This window comes from Dysidea avara, chromosome 3 (assembly GCF_963678975.1).
Source record: "Dysidea avara chromosome 3, odDysAvar1.4, whole genome shotgun sequence".
Classification (NCBI taxonomy): Eukaryota; Metazoa; Porifera; class Demospongiae; order Dictyoceratida; family Dysideidae; genus Dysidea; species Dysidea avara.
The window spans coordinates 7032056-7041942 of NC_089274.1; the positions used below are offsets into that span (position 1 = coordinate 7032056).

General features: G+C 38.0%; 1 long non-coding RNA gene across 9 annotated transcripts in view; it reads left to right on the plus strand.

Moving 5' to 3' along the window:
• The first annotated feature begins 4950 nt into the window (after positions 1-4950).
• Positions 4951-9887, plus strand: part of LOC136249154 (uncharacterized) — a 13564-nt gene continuing 8627 nt past the window's right edge. For 8 of the 9 annotated variants that reach the window (XR_010698096.1, XR_010698090.1, XR_010698098.1 and 5 more), the window contains exons 1-2: positions 4959-5185; positions 6118-6532. This is a non-coding gene — a long non-coding RNA (uncharacterized lncRNA). Of the gene's footprint in view, positions 5186-6117; positions 6533-9887 lie in introns of all 9 variants that reach the window. The other variant, XR_010698092.1, reaches the window with a different exon arrangement.

Genomic DNA, 9887 nt, shown 5'->3' on the forward strand with positions numbered 1-9887 from the left:
TTTAAAAGGAAAGAGTGTTTAAAGCAAGCTAGGGTTGGAGGGCACAAATGGACCAGCCCTAGCTTATCTTGAACTCTACCTTCATAGCTACATTATATCAACTGTACCCCTGAGTCTGGGCCCCCATTTTCTCTTGTATGTTGTCATACTTTCATGATGTTATCATCATTAATCGTATATACTTATTTTGACTGCTTATCCATTTGGCTTATTGTATATATAATCTAATCAAAAACAGCCAAGCTGTAAAAAAAGGTGCGGCCCCTAAAAGGCCATGGTGAAAAAGATGTGAAATCCAAGGTGGCGGCCAAGAAATGGCTGTGATGGTAGGTTAATGGTAAAAATTTAATAACGACAATTCATGTGAATTTGTGTTGGTAGGTTAATGGTAAAAATTTTAATAACAACAATTCATGTGAATTTGTGTTTCGGCACCAAATTCACCTGAATTGTTGTTATTAAAATTTTTACCATTAACCTACCATCACAGTCATTTCTTGGCTGCCACCTTGGATTTCACATCTTTTTTCACCATGGCCTTTTAGGGGCCGTACCTTTTTTTACAGCTTGGCTGTTTTTGATTAAGTATCACTTCTTTTTGTATTTGTATACCCCAAACTATGGCCGGCTTGCTTTTTTAACCTATCCTTTTTCTTTACCACAGGAAGAATAAAAAGACAAAGCAGATTTTTAATACTTCAACTGCTTTTGATTTTATAAGTAATTTTACAAATTATACGTATATTTATTGCATGTCTATTATTCCCTACTGGATAACTTGTTCGAAGCTGATCTCTCTACTAAAGGAATTGAAATGTAGCTGAACTCTCTACAGGGTGATTTGCTTGTAGCTGAACTCTACACAGGATTCTCTCTAGAGGGTGAATTGTTTCTAGCTGATCTCTTTACAGGGTGATTTGTTTGTAGCCGAACTCTCTACAGGGTGATTTGTTTGTAGCTGAACTCTCTACAGGATGGTTTCTTTGTAGCTGGTCTCTACAAGGTGACTTGTTTCTAGCTAATCTCTCTACAAGGTGACTTCTCCTACTACAGGGTGACTTGTATCTATAGCTGAACTATTTACAGGATGATCTGTTTGTAGCTGAAATCTCTACAGGGTGATTTGTTTGTAGCTGAATTCTCTACTGGATGATTTGTTTCTAGCTGATCTTGCTATAGGGTTACTAACTTGTTTCTAGCTGAACTCTCTACAGAGTGGGTTCTTTGTAGCCGAACTCTCTATAAGGTGACTTCTTCTAGCTGATCTCTCTAAGGGTGACCTGATCTCTCTGCAGGGTGACTTTTATTTTGCTGAACTCTCTACAGGGTGATTTGTTTGTATCAAAACTATCTACAGGATGATTTTTTATACCTGAACTTTCTACTCTCTACAGGGTGATCTGATCTCTCTACAGGGGGTGATTTGTTTGTAACTGATATCTCTACAGGTATAGATTTGTTTGTAAGTGAACTCTCTACAAGGTGATTTGTTTGTAGCTGATTTCTCTACAGGATAAAAGATTGGAATAACAGTTATTAATAGAAACAAACTGGAATCTGGTACTAAGGTAGGCTTGAAGCCAAAGCCACAAGCTACCTAAAATGTTAAAGTTATGAAGTTTGGACAAAAGATAAGAATGGGAAACTGAATCAAATGCCTTACTGATATCTAAGTAGATGGCATCAAATTGGTCATGAGAAGAAAGTGCATTGTGTAAAAATAGAAGTAGCTGTTGAGTGGTAAACCGATTGCACATAAATCCAAACTGAGCAGGGTTGATGAAGGTCGAAACGTGATCAACCATTTGTTATAGATGATACATTCTAGAACTTTAGATGTATTACTGAGTAGAGAAATTGGACGATAATTTTTCACTGAGGTTGGATCACCTGATTTAAAAATTGGAACAATCTTATGGACTTTCCAGTCTCTAGGCAAGTATGAAAACTGAAGAGTTAAATAGCAGAGAGGTTGATAAAGAGCTACGGCACACCTTTGTAAAACAATTGGTGGTATTCTGTCAGGTCCCATGGCTTTGGTGGTATTGTAATGTTAATGTTTAACATAATAGAACTGAAACCACAATAGATTTTTAGCATTTGAGGCCTCAATTGTCATCTTGGTGTAGTAGCCAGTGTGGTAGAAGTATCTGGTGATGCATATGGGAATTATCCCTAGTGAGACCTATGTCAAACTATGTACATAGCAATATTTTGAAAGATGGCATATTAACATCTAACTATATGTTCATGCTATAACTACATATTGGAGAACTTCAAATTGCTAACAGACTAGCTAGTTCATACATAATTGTATACATACCAAATATTACACAATTAGAACACAGATAATGCAGGGGCTGATACAGAGTTTGGAAAGGGGGGTGCACTTTACTGAAAAGTTGAAGAGCAAAAAAAAAAAAAAAAAACCATCACAGCAATAATGGCTGTCCTTTACTAAATGTATATACTATAAAGTATATAAAGATCCTTATTCAGATCCTTATTCATAGCTTCATAGTTAAGCTACACTGCCTCATGAACACTGTGACTACTTTATTAGAGTAACTGCTCTATTAGAGTATCTCGATCTTGTATGCAATTTTTTTGAAAGGGATGGGGGGGGGGGGGCGTGCCCCCCCTGGATCCGCCACTGTAATGTAATGTGAAACTTGTATACGTATAATATATACTATTATTTATGTATTTGCTAAATGAGTATTGTGCAACGTCAGTATCTACTAGAAACTGTCTCTGATGGTATGACTGAGGCAGGTAAACTGGTGCATGTGGGAATAGTGGGTATGTGCATATATACCACTTTGACACCTCAAATCAAAGGAAACCACAGGGTTATATTTTACATATTGCCCTGTGGTTAGGGCGATATCATGATATAGCCCTAACCACAACAGCCTTTGATGTTTGCATTGTGAGTTTGAATAGAGCTGCTTAAAGTTTTGCATTGTGGGTTTGAGTTAACATATTCAAACCCACAATGCAAAACATTAACATATTAAAACACAATTAAAACATTAACATATTCAATTCAATTCAATTAAATCCACAATTAAAACATTAACATATTCAATTCATTTAATGTATCATGACTATCGTGATATAAGTCCCATGATATCGTGATTATCGTGATATTAAAATTTTCATATTGTGGCATCACTAGTCCACATTACACTGTACAGTGAAACCTCTATAATCTGATGCTCATTGGGATACGAAATTTGTGCAAGGATGTCAGATTATTGAGGTAGTATTACATAGACAAAGTCTGTTTGGTATACAAAACTATGTCAGATTATAGTGATTACAGAGCTGTTGGATTAGAGAGGTTTCAGTGTATTGTCCAAAGGTTCTTGATTACATCAAGAGTTTATAATATGGGGCCATAATGCTCCCTTACTTATTATACCATTGCTTAGCTCCTTTGCCGCATGGTGAATCCTGTTGGATTAAAATTTATAATTTAGAAGTGTGTGAGCTGTGTCATGATATGAGTAGTGTCATATACATAAAGACCCACGGTCATGAATTCATGGATATGCCTTGCCTCTGGTAAGATCCACTGCTTTGCATAGTGGGAATCACCAGCCATAAATATCCAACAGACACGCAAACCAACACATACAAAGTGGTCAGCCTGAGCTTTCATAAGGAAGCCTGTACACACATGTAATGAACAAGCCAACAATTTAAAAGCTGATGCCAGGATATGTCTCAGTTGAATGAATATGTGTAGCCTCAGTGCCTTTGGCACTTAAAGCTCCTGTACGTAGCATGTATAGTACAATATGGAAATGATTATTCAATGCAGATGTGTATTGTGTTAAAGTGTATGCTTGATCATGAAATGTTTCTATCACAATGATCATGATATAAGATATATCGTGGCATCGCTTATGGAGACACCTTAGAATCAATCACCAATAGTGTCTATCTGTCCAGTTCATGAACTAAGATACTGTACCTTTATTAAGATTCCATTGTACTCCTAGTGCAGGCAAATCCTTGTACAGTATAGTGTATGTGTGTGGTGTAAACACCATGCAGTCCACCCAACCATTAAATGGGGACCCAGTGCAACCAGGGAAGCAGCCACCCAGCTGTAACATCAATGGGTACCTGGTGTAAACTGGGGAAGCAAATGCCCAAATATCCTTGTCTCACTTAGAGTTGGGGTCGTTGTGGAACTTTAAGTTGTGCGACCTCTCTCCGTGAGACATGGACAGTCTCCTGTGAGTTACTAGCCCTGCCCCAGGAGGATTTCCTGCACAAGGTTCAAGTGCCCAAGTGGTGCACAGGCATCCCAGTGCTGGTGGCAATAGCTGTGTTTTGCACAGCTGCCGTAGGCTTTGCTTGCACTATCTACACACATTGTATGCATCCATGCTGTACATGCACACACATACACTATGCCACATATGTCTATACAGTTTTTATGGTATTAAGTTTTTCTCTTCTGTGTGTAGGTGGAGCTGACTTGTCCGATGATACCACAAAACTACTAATATAAATTGTTACTGTATATTAAGATACTGATACTAGTCTCACAGCCTGACCAGAAGATACTACTAGTAATGAAAAACTACCTCCCCTGACCTCTGCTACAAAGATATTCAGTTGCATTGCAAGATTCCGTGCACCTTTCTTATGAATCTGTGTTACAATGGCACACTTCCAATCTGTTTGTAGTACCACTCATAAATGTGACTTGTTGAATAAAATGGATAGTGGATGAATTAATTACAATACCATACCAATTGAGGGAGGGGTGGTGGGCCGCCCACACACACACACAAGAAGTGGTTGACAGTGAAAAAACAGTCTATAAGTATCATACAACTGTTTAAATATATACGTTCTTTGATATTGTATATGCATTAGTTTACCAGTGATAGGTATAAACGGCGAAAAGAATGTAATGAATTGTCCGCCCACGCTCAATTTGCGCCTTCGTTAAAATGGCCTTGCTCAAAGACGATTAAATGTCTATGACATAGTTTTCTGTATAAATACTTTGGTTTGTTTATCATGCTGTAATATTGTGCTGCTGTGTTAGGCTATAATAATATTAATGCTTATATTATTTAATGATGTTTGTTTCTATTACTTTAGTGCACGGTGGGAGGTGGAAGCGTCCATGATGACGATTGGGCAATGTGCAAATAAGGTGAGTGTATGCTTTGTAAAAAGAAGCCCTCGTAGCTGTGCAGGGCTCATCTTCTGTACAGCTCATCTTCTGTACAGATCAGCTTCTGTGTAGTCTTTCATTATTTTATTTTTCCCGAGGGGTAGCCAACTCCAACGCAAAACACAGAAATGGTGTACCAGAGGGATTGCCAATGCCCACGCAAGCACCCAAATGGTGTGTACGAGACTCCCAATCTTTATGTATTTTTAAAAGCATTTAGTGAGATTGCTAACTAGTAACTACCTGTACAGTTGTTGATCTACATCTTGTTCTAGTTATTCATGATCGATCATTGTCTACTTTCTCCATTATTTTTACATGATTTTGGATTTAAGATTTGGTTTCTAATATATTTGTGTATTTCTGATTGGATTTCTCACATAGCATACAAGAGTCCCAAGGCATTGGCTACCCCCTGCTTTTTACCAAAAGCCAGTTCATCTCTACTTGACAAAGATAGTGTGACCAACTAATTATGATATTTCAATCTAAATTAAATTCTTTATCACAGATACACATTTCCCTTGTTGCTATATGTGGCGCACCACAAAATTAACCAATGTAAACAACCATTACCATGCCTTGTAGTGTTTTATTTTTATGTGAATATGTATTGAAGTGTGTGTGTGTGTGTGTGTGTGTGTGTGTGTGTGTGTGTGTGTAGTGTGTGTGTGTGCGTAGTGTGTGTGCGTAGTGTGTGTAGTGTGTGTGTAGTGTGTGTGTAGTGTGTGTGTGTGTGTGTAGTGTGTGTAGTGTGTGTGTGTAGTGTGTGTGTGTGTAGTGTGTGTGTGTGTGTAGTGTGTGTGTAGTGTGTGTGTTTGTTTGTGTGTGTAGTGTGTGTGTGTGTGTAGTGTGTGCGTGATAAAGATTTTTTAAATTCACCAATTTAAATGTGACTGTCTTTTCCACAGGTTTATATGTTGGAGAACTGCAAACAACTAACTTGAAATTTTTATAATGACCATTTTTTAAAAATATTTATTTGATTACATGTACAAAATACAAAGATGTATCACGTGATCAAAAAAAGTTATTAGCATGTTGTACAAGGACTATTGACCATTGAAAAGTTGATGAATTAAACATTCAAGAACGGAATACTTCTCCATTGCAACTCGCCCACGCAATATAGCGCGCGCGTCATTAATAATCAGTGCTCAGCCAGGGTATGCGACTATTGGATTGAGATGGTGATTTTTATAAAATTATTTGTACCGTGTAAAACGTTCGTCACGAACGGTATAGCTAGCTGAAGTATTGAAGAAAGGATAGATCTAGCCTGGTATAACCTGGAATCGTTAAAAAGTTCGCGCCTGGATTGTTGGGGTGAGCCAATATTTTCATTGCCAATGGTTCTATGTGTAATGTTAAACCCCCTACTTTGTACCATGGAGAAGGCCGTATTAAGCTGTTACATTTTACGTGAAAGTAGATGTCATGCTGGCCATTCCTGCTAGAACCTGGAAAAGGTTAAAAAGTTATCTGGCGCTCCATAACAGAGTCTTGAAAACCTGCTTCCAGTGTAGACGCGTGTATCTTGTCAATAAAATTTTTTTTATTAAAAGTCGCTTAATTGTTGGATATGGAAACACGATGAAAAACATCACTTGGGCATCAGGTTAGTTTTACCCACGTTAAAAGGATAAAACGGCTGTTTTGCAAGGGGTGTCACGTAGGTACTCGCTGTAGGTAGATCTGCGACCACGGTCAAAGTCTTGGCCGGCCGAAATTTTGCTTTGACCTGTGACTAAGAGCCTTTTTCGACCTTTGACCGGTGACTTAGCAATGATATTTCAGCACTTTTCAATTGTGGGTTGGAAGCTTTTACCCTTGACCGTTGAATTGGCATGATTTTGGTGGCCTTGACCTTTGACTTAGACCGTAGATCTACCTACAGTGACTGCCTGTGTGTCACCCCCTTGTTTTGGGCTCAACTCGAGAAAGCCATTGTCACTAAACAACACTTCAGTAAGAAAGAATGAACAATAATGAACCATTGTATGTCAATTTGTCGACGTAAACGTTGTGGGACTCTGCTATCGCACTTTTCAGAAGTGTCAAAATCCTTGTGCCCACACATTTTTTGCCAATTATCAGCCATAACTCTCCCAGCACAGATCAAACTAACCTGCACTACTTAAATATCTGTTATACTACTCTCTTCCTTGTTCCTGACAACGTGGCATATCAAAACATATGTATGGGATTTGTCAAATCAAGCATTTTCATGTGGTCAACATTAAAAGTTTTCAAACACTGGGTTAAACCATAGATATTCTCTCGAAGGTTAAACCATTAAAAATTAAGAATTATGCATTAAATAAATCTAATATCTGTTCAATATCTTTTTTGATACCCCAACTTGGTAAAACAGGCTGATCATAAAATCTCATCATTCCTTGTCCAATACAAATACATGTATTTTACACTACACACAAAAACACCAATTTACAACCTTTAACTCACAAAATCTCTACAGCACACCATACAATAAAAGAAAGCCCTTGAATTTCTCTATCCAATTCCGACCGTATAAATGGGAAAATGTCGCCATAGCGACAGTTATTTACTGCTGATGATGACATAATACACGCTCCATACATTAACCCGAGTATTGGAAAATTTAACAATCTCGGCGGGAAAATCCCAATTTACAAGTTGTTATCCTCAACCAAATTTGCTAAATTTGGTATCATTCTACGCAGCGAAGGATGCTTAATAAGACTCCGACCGTATAAATTGTTAAACAGGTTAGTTTGCAGAAATATGTTTAAAAACACGTGTTTTTACGGACATTCTGAACACGTAAATTTCGCGGAACAAGGCTCCTTTTTAGCTTCCTCTTTGTTACTACACAAAGAAATTACACACAAGGAATCTGTTAAACCAAACTTCGTGTCTGTCAACCAAAGTACGCAGAAGTTATGGCGCCTTGTGACCTTTTGCATGACCTTTTTTGCCATTTTTAGCAAAAAATTAGGATTTGTGCTTCTATTTCAGCTGTACATTATCCAAACTATTTATATTTGGTATCAAATGATTGCTCTCACTATAAGGAACAAGATGACACTTGTTTGGTATCCATAGCTTAATCTGTTCTAAAGTTATCATCATTTTACTGGACAAAACTAATATTATTTAGTCCCGCCCACGCACTTAATTAAATTTTGGTTTAAGCTATTTATTGCTTGTCTAATGATAGTTTTCCCATGGCAAGGGACTATTTTCATAACAGAGGGTCATAATGAAGACTAGAAGGTGCATGTGTTACCATGGAAACCGAGAAATAGCATAGCTTTATATACAATTCGGTTGTTTTCATTCTCCAATGTCATGAAGATGGATTTAATTCTTTACAACTCGAAACCTGACATTGTACAAGTTAAGTTAGGTACATACACAATGACATGCGTTAACCATGGCCGTGGTAGGGGAAAATCTATCCCCTTGTGTATATAAATGGTAAGTTTCGCTTTCATTCAGTGTTGGTATCTGTATCATCTTCTTCATGGATTGAGGTGCCTGAGTTGGTGCAGCCTGTTCCCTTGCAGTTGCCACAAACAGAAGAGCATTTCACCTTGTATTTCTTGCAAGTGCATCTCATGCTGCTGCAGTCAGTGTGACAGTTACATCTAATCATTTTCGACAGCTTATCTGGAGCAGGTGATAGATCAGTTAGCACAGGCATCAGTTTTCCATCATAGTCTTTCTACCCCCATGCAGTTAGCTGCATTTCACTGGCATCACCTTTCCACTCTTGTGTTTGGAATTATACACGGAAACTGTGATATTTAGCAGCAGCTGAAGTAGGTGGCAAAGTTTGTGGAAGAACAACTGTAGTGTTTTTAGCTACCTATTCACAAAAACGCTTGTATTGGAGAGAGTTAATCCTTCCTTTGGACTTCCACTGTATATAAATCCACTAGTGCTTGCTCTCCTGCAGCCACGATGTCATTTGGTGTAGATGCCACTGCACTGAACACTTTGGTCTGCATTTAAAAGTATTTACTGGACTTTACCTTTCCCAATGTCATATAGCTGTGGTGTTGTGCCACATCCAAGTATTGCATGCAGGAAGAGAACATTGTAGCATATTTCAAAGCCAAGTTTCTCTTTGACAGCAGTTATGTTCCACACCCTAGGTTTCATAGTGGCTCTGGTTTGAAAAATATGTTGTGTGATTCCAAGCAGGCATGATAGCACAACAATACAAGAAGATCGGTGTCATCGCCAACTAGCACAGTGTCTGCTACTCTGGCTAATTCTACTGCTTTTTGACAATCATCACATCAGCATCTCCTGAAGCATGGTACACTTTACAATTTCTTTCCAAGAAGCAGCTAAGCATATTAATGAACTGCTACTTGTTGGTGCTGTTCAAAAAAGTACCCTTCTTCATGTTCAGCTTCGTATCTTTGGTGAATGACATGTGAGAGATCGTCAACAAAAGATATGATACATCTGAGGAGGGCCAAAGGGTACTCCGGAGTGGCTGTGTCATTCACCAAAGATACGAAGCTGAACATGAAGAAGGGTACTTTTTTATTGAACAGCACCAACAAGTAGCAGTTCATTAATATGATTAGCTGCTTCTTGGAAAGAAATTGTAAAGTATACCATGCTTCAGGAGATGCTGATGTGATGATTGTACATTACAAAAAAGCAGTAGAATTAGCCAGAG